At 51.1% G+C, this 12,056-nt stretch overlaps 1 long non-coding RNA gene across 1 annotated transcript; it reads left to right on the forward strand.

The window, feature by feature from the left end:
- Positions 1 to 6,973: 6,973 nt before the first annotated feature.
- LOC130853026 (uncharacterized) lies at positions 6,974 to 11,319 on the forward strand. Its single transcript, XR_009053643.1, has 3 exons — positions 6,974 to 7,464; positions 9,355 to 9,462; positions 11,128 to 11,319. It is a non-coding gene; the product is annotated as an uncharacterized LOC130853026 (long non-coding RNA).
- The last annotated feature ends 737 nt before the right edge of the window (positions 11,320 to 12,056 follow it).

A 12,056-nucleotide genomic window follows, 5' to 3' on the forward strand; every position in this document is an offset into this window, starting at 1 on the left:
CTCTGGGTTCTTCTTCCTGTTTCTTTTGGCTCTGTCTTCCAGGAAGAAGCTCTCTGAGATGTCAGGTTATGTTGTCTGACTGCCGATGACGAGAAATGCTAGACCAGGTGGCTGTTTGAGCTCGACTCCAGGGTGCTCCTTGGGGGGCTGTTATTTGGGGAGCCTCCATCCACATCTCTAGGTCAGGCTCCCTGGGAAGAGTCTCCCAGTCTCCTGCCTGGAGCACACAGACCTGGCTGCAGATATCGTGGGAGCCAGAGAGCGGACAGGAGTGGGGAGGGTCAGCTTACTGAATGCAGTAGACCCGCCTCCAGCTGTGCCTGCTGCCCCGCTCCTGAATCCCTGTTTGCAGAGAACAGCCTCCCAGGATGCTGTCAGTCACCCAGTGCCACTGCCTGCAAGGTGGAAAGGGGTTTGGGAATCTAATTGCTTCTTGAGCAGTAAGATAGCACCTGTGCAAGTAATCAAGCAGTGAGGACAGAATCCCAGCCCTCACGGAGCTCAGTGGGAGGAGACAGAAAATAGTGGCATGGGGACTTCCTAGGTGGTGAAGTGGGTAAGAATCCACCTGCCAGTGCAGGGGACACGGGTTCAAGCCCTACTCCAGGAAGATACCACATGCTGCGGAGCAACTAAGCCCTTGTGCCACAACTATTGAGCCTGCGCTCTAGAGCCCGTGAGCCACAACTATTGAGCCCATGTGCTGCAACTACTGAAGCCCATGCACCTAGAGCCCATGCTCCGCAACAAGAGAGGCCACCGCAATGAGAAGCCTACGCACCACAACGAAGAGTAGCCCCCGCTCACCACAACTAGAGAAAGCCCGTGTGCAGCAACGAAGAGCCAACCCAGCCAATAAAATAAATAAATAAATAAATTTATTTTAAAAAAAAGAAAAAAAAAGAAAATAGTGGCATAAATGTGTGATGGGTTCCTCCCATGAAATGTGCCTGCAGAGGATGCCTGCCCTTTCAAAGAATGGTCTGGGGGGAGGTCTGGTCCTGGGCCCGAAGCCGTCTCGGGAACCTCTCCCACGGCGCCCAGACCGCAGGCTCACCGGCTCCCGGTCCTGAGCGGTCTCTGCGGCGGGTCTCACAGGCCCCGGCGCCCGAGGCGTGGCTGCCAGCAACGGCCCGCCCGGGGACGGGGACGGGGACGACAGGGGCGGAGGGCGGCTCCCGTGCCGCGTGTCCGCCGCGTGTCCGCCGCCGCGGGCTCTTTGCTCTCCACCCCCCGCCGCCCCCGCCCCCGCCCCGCTGGGCGAGCCGCGTCCTGCCCGGCTCCGCGCGCCTCCGCGGCCCCGCCCCGCCCCGCCCCGCCCCGCCCCCCCCAGAGCGGGCTGCCGACCCCGCCCCCCGGAAAGGCGCCCGGATGAAGCGCCCCCCTCGCCGCGGAAAAGGAGCGGCCGGAGCTGCCGGGGCGCCGGGCGGGGGCTCGCCCCGTCCTGCCCCGCCTTCCGCGATGGCCGCGGCCGCGGGGACCCGGGGCGGCCGGGGTCCGCGGCGCCGCCTCCGGCTACAGCGCCGGGCCTGGGCCGGCCCGTGGCGGTGACCGCCCGACACCCGGCCTTGTCGGTCCGCCTGACGTCCCGCGACTGATGAGGAAAAGGCCACGGGACCTGGCAAGGCCCGATGAGACAGCCGGTCTGCGTGCAGCCACCCTGGCCCTGGTGTCCCTGTTTGCAGGCGGGGACTTCACCCCCCATCCCGCCGCCTGGGGCAAGGTCCCCGGCTCGGCGGACTTCCCGCCTCAGAGGTTCCCCCGCGGGTCAGCTAAGCTGAAGCCCAGCAGAGCCGCTGGGCTGCTGCCCAGGTCCCGGTGGCCTGCTCTACCCTGGGGGCACTTCGGCCTGCAGACTCGGGGGTCCCAGCTCCGCAGACAAACTGGGTCCTCCACGGGTACCCACAGTGAGGTCCCTGCTGTGACCCCTGAACTCAGGCTCCTGGTGCAGCGCCGTGGCAGGGAAGAAGGCGTGCTCGCGTGGCCTGCAGTGCAGGAGGCCGCCTTGCTGGGCCTGGGCCACCGTGGCACACTGGGGCTCTCTCTGGGCTGCCAGCGGGGCCCCACGGCTGCCGCCACATTCTCAGCCTGCAGCCCACTGTCCTCGTCCCATCAGCTGGCTCTGTCGCCTTGGAAACTGCCCTGTGTCCTGTGTTTGGCTTCCCCATCCCGTCACGGCTGCCACGGGACACGCAGCAAGGGGCCCAGTCGAGGAATTGGATGACGGTGCTGCCAGGAGGTGGGACAGCCTCACAGGTTTCCGCCTGTCCTCCTGACCTCCTCCCTGCTCTCCGCCCGCCAGCCTTTCCCTAGTAAAGGTTAGGAAGATGAGGGACTACATAGGCCTACGTGGAACGTTTGAGATTCTGCCCTGACCATCCCTGAGTGGGAACAGCCAAAACAGGGGCTGGGGGCTGGAGCTGAATTGTGGCTCAGCCCCCTGGAGCCTCTTGTTGGTTGTCAGGACTCTGCACCACGAAGGCAGGGCCCACGTGGCTGAGTCCCCCTGTGGTGGCCCACACAGGCCAAGGTGTAAACATGCCCTGCCCCTGCTCACACCTCACCTCACCCGGGTGGAAGGCCTGGGTGCCTGGAGGAAAGGTGAAGTCACAGGAAGGTGATGCACTGACTTCATGGCCAGGGGTACAGGGCAGCGCCCTGACTCCGGGGGAGGGAGCACCTTAAGCCCCAGGAGCTGTGGGGCCGGGAGGGGGCACGGCATTCATGCTCTTCGTCCCCTCGATGCAGCACCACCGCTCGGATCCAGCAGCGGTTGCAGGTGAGGCTCTGACCTGCGGCTGGTCCGTCGTCACCGTCGCACGCGCTCATGTGGCTGTGGGCGGGCGCGGCACTGTCCTGCTGGGCCTCGGGCCACCAGCAGCAGCTCCAACACACACACACCTCGTTTCAGCCTGACGGGTACAGAGGTCATGGGCCTCTCCTGATGCCCAAGGGCTACCCCTGGCAGTAGAGGCTGCAGCTACCCAGTGGTTTAACCAGATCAGGCCGTTCACCTCTATAAACAGCTGTGTTGATTAGAATTCACATGCCATACACTTCCCATTTAACGTGTACAATTCACTGGATTATAATATATTTACAGAGTTGTGGAACAATCACCATATCAAGTTGAGAACATTTTCACCACCCCAAAAAGAAACCCCCAGCCTTTAGCAGTACCCAGTACCTGCTTCCGCAGCCCTTGGCAACCACTGATCTAATTTCTGCCCCTGTGGATTTGCCTGTTCTGGACATTTTATACAAGTAGAATCCTGCACTGTGTGATTCTTTTGGGTCTGGCTTCATACAGCAGCATGTTTTCAATGTTCATACGTGTTGTAGCATGTGTCAGGACAGTTCACTGCTTTTTATTGCCAAGTAACACTCCCTTGTATATTCTAATACATTCTGACGTACCCATTGTCTGGAGCTACCACATTGTGTTTATCCCTTCAGGAGTTGGGGGCAGAGTTGGGGGCATTTGGTTGTTTTCTCACTTGGCTAGTACCCATAACGCTGCTGTAAACAGTCACACACAAGTTTTTGTGTAGACAGATGTTTTCACCTCTCTCAGGCATATATGTAGGCGTGGGTTTTTTTTTTTTTTACAAAGTTCTATTTATTTATTTATTATTTATTGGCTGCATTGGGTCTTTGTTGCTGTGCACAGGCTTTCTCTAGCTGTGGCAAGCAGGGGCTACTCTTGGTTGCAGTGTGCGGGCTTCTCTCGTTGTGGAGTACGGGCTCTAGGCGTGCGGGCTTCCGTAGTTGTGGCTTGAGGGCTCTAGAGCACAGGCTCCGTAGTTGTGGCACACGGGCTTAGTTGCTCCGTGGCATGTGGGATCTTCCTGGACCATGGCTCGAACCCGTGTCCCCTGCATTGGCAGGAGGATTCTTAACCACTGGGCCACCGAGGAAGCCCCGAGGAGCAGAGTTGCTGGGTCATATGGTTACTCTGTTTAACATCCTGAGGAACTGCCCGACTGTTTTCCAAAGTGGCTGCATCATCTTACGTTCCCACCAGCTCTGTGTGAGGGTTCCAGTTTCTCACATCCTCACATTTACCTCTCTTTTTTGACTGTAGCCATCCCAGTATCTCTCGACACCACCAATTTGTGTTTCCCTAGTGACTAATGATGTTGAGCATCTTTTCGTGTGCTTGTTGGCCTTTGTATATGTTTTTCTTAAATAAACGTATTTATTTCTATATTTGGCTGCATTGGGTCTTGGTTGCTGCGCACAGGCTTCCTCTAGTTGCGGCGAGCGGGGGCTGCTCTTTATGGTGGTGCCCGGGCTTATTGTGGTGGCTTCTCTCGTTGCAGAGCGTGGGCTCTAGGCGCGCACGGGCTTCAACAGCTGTGGCTCGAGGGCTCTGGAGCACAGGTTCAGTAACTGCGGCGCACAGCCTTAGTTGCTCTGGTCTTCCATGACCAGGGCTCAAACCCGTGTCCTCTGCATTGGCAGGAGGATTCTTAAGCACTGTGCCACCAGGGAAGTCCCTATCTTTATTGTAGAAATTTCTGTGCAGTCCTCTGCTCATTTTCTAATTGTCTGCGTTTGTGAAAGTTAATAAAGGGAAACCTCATCTAAAATGGAGTTGGGAGGCCAGAAGAGGGAGCCCTCAGGCAGGTACCACTTGACTGTCAATTCAGGCCCACGAAGGATTACCGACAGGAAAGAATCCTCCATTACAGGTCCCAGGAAAGAGGTTCATTGCATCTCTTACAGGAAGGGACGACCCCACCGGCTAGGCCATCGAGAACCTGTCATCAGCCTGAACTCTCATTTTCCTCCAACTGACTTTCCTTCAAAACCAGCCCTCCCAACTTCCTCCCTTTTCTCTATAAGATAGAGAAAAATGGTAAAATAACTTCTAATTTTTAGGTTAGCAAGTTAGAAAAGAAGTATTCTTTATGTATTCTAGACACAAGACCCTTATCAGATATATGATTTGCAAGATTTTTTCTCTCATTCTGTGGGGTGTCCTTTGACTATCTCCATGGCATCCTCTGAAACACAAGTTTTTAATTTTGGTGAAGTCCAATTTACATACTTTTTTTTGTCACTTGTGCTTTTGTCCCTAAATTACTTCATGAAGGACAGCAGCCACCTGACCACAACACCAGCCCTGGGGTGTTAGAACAAAACGTCTTTTATGTTGGGGCCATTTCCCTTTGGGTACCTGTCACAGTACAGCAGCCCCACTAAGACAGAGGCTCCTTTGGTAAAGGGTTTTGGTAATGTTTCTCTTTTCGTGAAAATGTCTTTATTCTATCCTCAGCCTTGAAATAAAGTTTTGCTGAGTATTCAGTTCTGATTTAGATTTTATTATTTACTTGAAAACATCCATTTTGCTTTTCATTTGTAGGTGATTTTTTTTCTTTTTATTTTCTTTTATTTTGGGGGGGGGGGGGCGCCACCCCACGCAGCTTGACCAGGGATGGTACCCTGCCCCAGCTGTAAAAGCACTGAGTCCTAACCACTGGACCGCCAGGGAATTACCATGTAGGTGATCTTTTTATCTCCACCCTCAAATTTGCAGAATTTGGGCAAGAATGCAAATGGTGATTAATAATATGTGTCTAAACACTTGAAATTTTAAATCAAAATAATTTTAAAAATGATTTCGTTGTTGAAGTTTCATTACATCTTATTTTACAAAAATAAAACTATTCATAATGTAGCGTTCGGTAGATACCTAGTTACCAATGTAAAGAGTCAGTCATATCTAGACCTACAAACACACAATCGTCAGTGACCGGGACGGTTCAGCGTTGCAGAGTGTCCCTCGGCCACCTGCCGTGCGAAATGCTGCACCCCCGTCACCAGCACCAGTGCCGCGGAGCGAGGCAGGAAGAGAAACGAGAAAGCAGATGTCCGCCACAGTGCTTGGCAATGGAAAAGTCAGTCACATGATGCCTCTAAAAAGAATTTGTTAATAACATTTTTTCCTTGTCTAAGCGCTTACTTCTGCCTCTCAACCCCTTTCCACACTGCGTAGCAGCATTATCTCTGACTTCTCCGTGCTACGGAAACGAAGTCCCCCAGAGCTGAGCTCCCTTCCTGAGTTCACGATTCATGTCTCCACCCCAAACTTTATTCCCTTTCTTGTGCCCTGTGGCCTCAATCCCGCGCTCACCGGACCCTAATCACCCAGCCTCAGGTGGCTAAGGCGGCTGTTGTCGATAACATCCTTGATGTCCTGAAGCTGCCCTTGCAGACGCCATCATTACTGTCCAAACTCAGGGTGTTTCTCCAGGGCAAGATGAACTCACAGACCCCCCCACCAGCCACGGACCACCTGGCCTGAGACTGTAAACCAGAGTCAGCCTGACTCCTGAAACTAGATTCAGAAAGGTCACAGAAAGGTCACAAAACGGTGATGAATCCTAGCCTTTTTGTTCCCTTTCTTCAAAAATCCCCCAACGCGAAGCCCAGGTTGGGGGGAGGCTTATCTGAGTTGGTCTGAGTGGATCTGAGGCTTGTCTCCCACCCCTTCGCTTGCTGTCCTGTCAGAGTCCCTTCGGCTTTCTGCCGGGTCACACCTGAACATGGCCCTGAGGCCTGATTTCAGGTCACAGGTGTGCGTGCAGCCCCAGCGAGCTCCCGTGTACCTGTCCTCGGCAGGTGTGGCTTTCCGGGCCCCACAGCCCCTGCATCCAGCTGCGGCTCGAGGTCCAGTCACCCGGGAGCGGGGACCACCCGCCTGCCCCGCACCCAGACGCACCAGGGAGACAGCCGGAAGGGCCAAAGGCCAAGGGCACGGCCGGGGCTTAGAGAAGAACGGAGGCGGCGCGGGCAGCGACCAGCTCCGCCAGGGGCCCGGCGGGCCTGCACGCCCCAGCGGGCTCCCGGCCGGCCCGAGAGGTCCAGTGTGGGAAAACATTCAGGTGTTCTTCTGAAGCCTCGAGAATGTAACAGGAAATGTGGCTGAAAGTAGTTAAAGTCCATGGGCCGAGCCTGGGGGCGGCACGTCCTGCTTGTGCAGCGGCTGGGCGAGGGGCGCGCACTTGGGAAAGCGGGTCAGCGGGCTGCTTGCAGCCGCACTGCTTGCTCCCCTGCTGTCCTTGCGAGGACCACTGCCGCGCTCACCTGAGGCCCTTCCTACAAGGGGAAGGTTGGTTACTACAGAGACGTGACTGGGAGCGAGGGAACCTCATGCTGTCTTACTTCCTGAATGCCGGGAGCTCAGTAAAGCAAGGCGGGGTGAGTCGGCGGGGCTCTGGACCCTAGAGGTCTTGAGTCCCCCGGTCCCATCTTTCTCTTCAGTCTGTCTTTGTGTTTCCTTATGCCTTGCGGCACCCGTCATTCGCCCTGAGTTGCCGAGCTGGTCTCGGCACGTGGTGCCCAACGTGGGGCGCGAGGGGCTCGCATGACGAAGGCTCACGAAAAGTGAAATTAAAGATTGGGAAGTGCTGTGAAGCCCCGAGAGGGGAGTGAGAGGCCTCTGGAAATTCCCTGCTGGTAAGCACATCTCTCGGGCATTTTGTTTTTGGGGTAAAATATGGGAAATGCAGAAAGTTCAGACCAACATCGACCTTATGTATGCCTGTTACGGCAGCTCCTGAGGGCGGGGGAGCGAAAATGGGTGAAGGTCAATTATCAGAACTTTTGTAAACGATTGAGAAACATTGTACGTGATTTCCTTCTTTGCGCACACTGGACTTGCACACTTGGGAAAAGGTTGGTAGCAACCTTAAAAATCTGCCCTCTAAAGGGACTGCTATACCTGCTTCCATGTGGTCAACATGGGCTCTAATTAAATCAGCACTAGAGCCTCTACAAATTCCTGGAAGCTCAGACGATAGCCTTGATGAAGAAGCCAGTCCCTCAGAGGACCGACGGGCATATGTGGTGCCAGAGGGAACCCGAAAACAAAAGGGAATGCAAAGGGCTGATGGATTAAGACCCTCGGCTCCCTCACTTGTGGAGGAGGGCGAACTTCCTCTACTGCCACCTCCTCCACCATCTTTAATGCCGCCTGGGGGAGCTCGTGCCTTTCCTGTGTCCAAAGGACACTCAGCTTTATCACCCTTACAGAAGGGCATTTTGCAGGCTCAGCAAGAGGGAGATCTCGAGGCCATGCAGATGGCGTCCCCGGTGACTATTCATGAAAGGGTGGTACCTGGAGTGGATCCTGATAATCCCAATGGAATTTATGAGGCAGTACATGAGCCGATCCCTTTCAAAATACTCAAAGAATTAAAGCAAGCAGTGCAAAATTATGGAGTGAAGTCTCCATTCACCACAGGAATCGTGCAGGGAGTAGCTGAGGGCGCTCGTTTGATTCCAGCTGATTGGGCATCGTTGGCTTGTGCAGTACTAGCCCCAGGAGAATTTTTACAACTGAAAACTCGGTGGGGTGATCTTGCTGAAACTATGGCAAGCCATAACCAAGCAAGGCAGATTCCCATCTCCTCGGATCAACTGATAGGTAGTGGAAATTGGAGAAGAGTTCAAGATCAGATTCTGATGGAAGATCAGGCCATAGAACAGGTGACGCATTGCTGCCTAAGAGCCTGGGAGAAAACAGAAGCTAAAGGGCAAGCTCCTGTCTCTTCAAAAAATCATGCAGGGGCCAAAAGAGCCCTGTACTGAATTTATCGCCAGATTACAGGAGGCTATCAAGCCACAGATCACTAATGCTGAGGCCGCTGATACTATTTTACAATTAATGGCCTTTGAAAATGCAAATACAGATTGTAAGAAGGCCACTGGACCTATGAAAGGGAAGGTATTTCCCATTCCAGCTGAAGGTAATGTAAAAAGAGATGGTCTTGGATATCAGTCTTTTCACTAGTGGCCACTGCTCATAAAAGCTTACTGCTTCCCCCAGCACCAATCCCATTGATCTGGAAAACCGATACACCTGTATGGGTTGAGCAGCGGCCTTTAACCACAGACAAGTTAGAAGCTCTAACAGAATTTGTGACTGAACAGTTAGAAAAGGGACATACTGAAGAATCTTTTAGCCCATGGAACGCTCCAGTATTTCCAATAAAGAAAAAAAACTGGTAAATGGCGTTTATTAACAGATCTCAGAGCAGTCAATGAAGTTACACAACCGATGGGGGCCTAACAACCAGGCCTCCCATCACCTAATATGATCCCTGCTAATTGGCCTTTAATAGTTATTGATCTAAAAGACTGCTTTTTCACCATTCCATTACATCCCAAAGATAAAGAAAAATTTGCTTTTTCTGTGCCTGCATTAAATAATAAAGAACCTAGAAAAAGGTTTCAATGGAAGGTGTTACCCCAAGGCATGTTGAATAGCCCCACTATTTATCAGGACTTTGTTGCTAAGGCCCTTGAACCAGTACGACTAAAATTCCCTGTTATCTTTTTCATTAGATGGATGATATCTTGTGTGCTGCTCCTAATCAAGATGTACTTACTTCCGTGTACACTAACATGCAACTCTGCTTTGATAAAGCAGGACTTAAAATAGCTCCAGAAAAGGTACAGATGCATAGCCCATATCAATATTTGGGCGCAACAGTTGATAGAACGACTATTAGACCACAAAAGGTGGCACTGAGGACAGATCAAATTCAAGCTCTTAATGGTGTGCAAAAATTCCTAGGAGATATTAATTGGCTTCACCCGTGCTTAGGGGTCCCCACATACGCATTGTCTAACCTATTTGCATTGTTGAAAGGGGATTCAAAATTAAATAGCCCAAGGACTTTAACGTCAGCTGCTTTAAAGGAACTAAACCTCGTAGAAAATAAAATTCATCCTTCTCAATTACAGAGAGTAACCGTTAATCAGCCATTGCAATTAATTATATTACCTTCTCCTCATTCACCAACGGGGATATTAATGCAAAATGAAGGGACTGTGGAATGGTTGTTTTTAGCAAATACTATGGTAAAATCCTTATCACCTTATTTGGAGTTAATAACTCAGTTGGTTCTGAAGGGAAGAGCTCGAAGTAAGCATTTGATTGGGACCGACCCTCCACACATAATTATTAATTTAACCGCTAAAGAAATTCAGGCCTGCTTCCAAAATTATGTAAGTTGGCAAATTGCCTTTGCTGATTATATTGGGAAAATTGATAATCACTATCCAAAAAACCCCATTTTGCAGTTTCTTAAAAGAACTCAATGGATTCTACCTCAAACAGTAAAATCTGATCCTATACCAGATGCTCCTATAATCTTTACTGATGGCTCTAATAAGGGCCGAGCGGGATGTACAGGATTTAAGATACGACAAATCCCTGTCCCTCGCTTTTCAGCTCAGCAAGCAGAATTATATGCAGTTATCTGTGTTCTGCAAGACATATCTCAGGCCATTAATATTTTATCTGATTCTGCCTGTGTGGTTCAAGCCACTAACATGATAGAAACAGCTACTATCAAGCAGTCTATTCCACAGCCTCTTTATGATCTTTTTCTATTACTTCAGCAGGTTGTCCATTCTCGAAACGCCCCTTTTTATATTACCCATATTCGGGCCCATCCTACCTTGCCCGGGCCTCTGGCAGCAGGTAACAGGGCTGCTGATCGACTTGTTGCACCCGTATTGGATGAAGCTAAACATTTCCACCAATTAACTCATGTAAATGCAAAAGGTTTAAAAATGAAGTTTGATATTACCTGGAATCAAGCCAAAGATATACTAAAAACATGTCCATCATGCCAAATTATTAACAATCCTCAGCAATCTGAACCCGGAGTAAACCCACAGGGCTTGCACCCTAATTCTTTATGGCAAATGGATGTTACTCACATCTCAACCTTTGGTAAGCTCTCCTATGTGCATGTAACCATTGATACGTTTTCTCAGTTCATATGGGCTACTGCCCAGTCCGGTGAAGCTGCGAGGTGTGTGCAGAAGCATTTATATGCATGCTTCGCAGTCATGGGGTTGCCATAGGCCACTAAAACAGGTAATGGCCCTGCTTATCTTAGTAAGACATTTCAACAATTTCTTGATATGTGGTCCATATCACATTCTACAGGAGTTCCTTACAACCCCCAAGGGCAAGCCATAGTTGAGAGAGCAAACCAGCTACTTAAAAACATGCTGCAAAAACAAGAAAGGGGAATTACGCAACAGCAACAAACTTTAAATAAAGCCTTATTCACTATTAATTTTTTGAATGTATCTGCACAGGCTACCGATACAGCAGCTGAGAGGCATTTCCGAACCTCGTCCAGGAATGTGACTCATTTTAATGATACACGGCCACTGACGTGGTGGCAGGACCCAGTGACTAATATTTGGTCACCAGGAAAGTTAGCTACATGGGGAAGAGGGTTTGCTTGTGTGTCACCAGGACCAGGCCTGGAACCTGTGTGGATCCCATCTCGGAGAGTCAAAACATATCATGAGCGCCCCAAAGAGACACCGTTTTGTATGGGACACGGAACCTCTGGTGATGAGCTTTGAGGGTCTGACTTCAAAGACAACCAAAATCACAGGCCCTTTGCCACAAACACGGAGAGCGAAAGTCCCGACATGGGGGCAAGTGAAGCATTTGTGCCAAGAAGCAGAGAAGCACCTGGAAGAACAGAAACAACCAGTGACTCCAGGCAACCTGACCATGATGCTGTTTGCTCTGAGGACTACTGCAGTGAGGACGCCCCTTGTCTCAGCAGAGGAAAAGAATTATACCTATGGGGCTTATGTGCCTAACCCCCATTACGAAGACCTGTTAACTGGGAAAAAAAAGATCGATACCTGTTTATGTTAATGATTCCTCTTGGATTCCTGGACCAGAGGATAAAGGATTGCCTACACACAAAGGCAAAGAAGGAACCCAATTTAATAGCTCTATAGTTTTGAAACCTGGCTTATATGTACAGGCACTAATAAAGCATGTCTGAATATGGCAATGCAGGCATGGCTGTCTGTCAATTCTCAAAATAGAAACCACACTAAAGCGCAATTACATTTGTTTTTGGGTTTGAGCTTTGGATATCAAGAAACTAAGTTTACTAATTATACCATCCCTGATAGACTTCTGTGTGAAATAAAACAGATACGGGCTGACAGAGAAGATCGGATTCACTGGGATGTTTGCCGTGGGACGGAGGGTGTGG

Source organism: Hippopotamus amphibius, chromosome 5 (genome assembly GCF_030028045.1).
Source record: "Hippopotamus amphibius kiboko isolate mHipAmp2 chromosome 5, mHipAmp2.hap2, whole genome shotgun sequence".
Lineage (NCBI taxonomy): Eukaryota > Metazoa > Chordata > Mammalia > Artiodactyla > Hippopotamidae > Hippopotamus > Hippopotamus amphibius.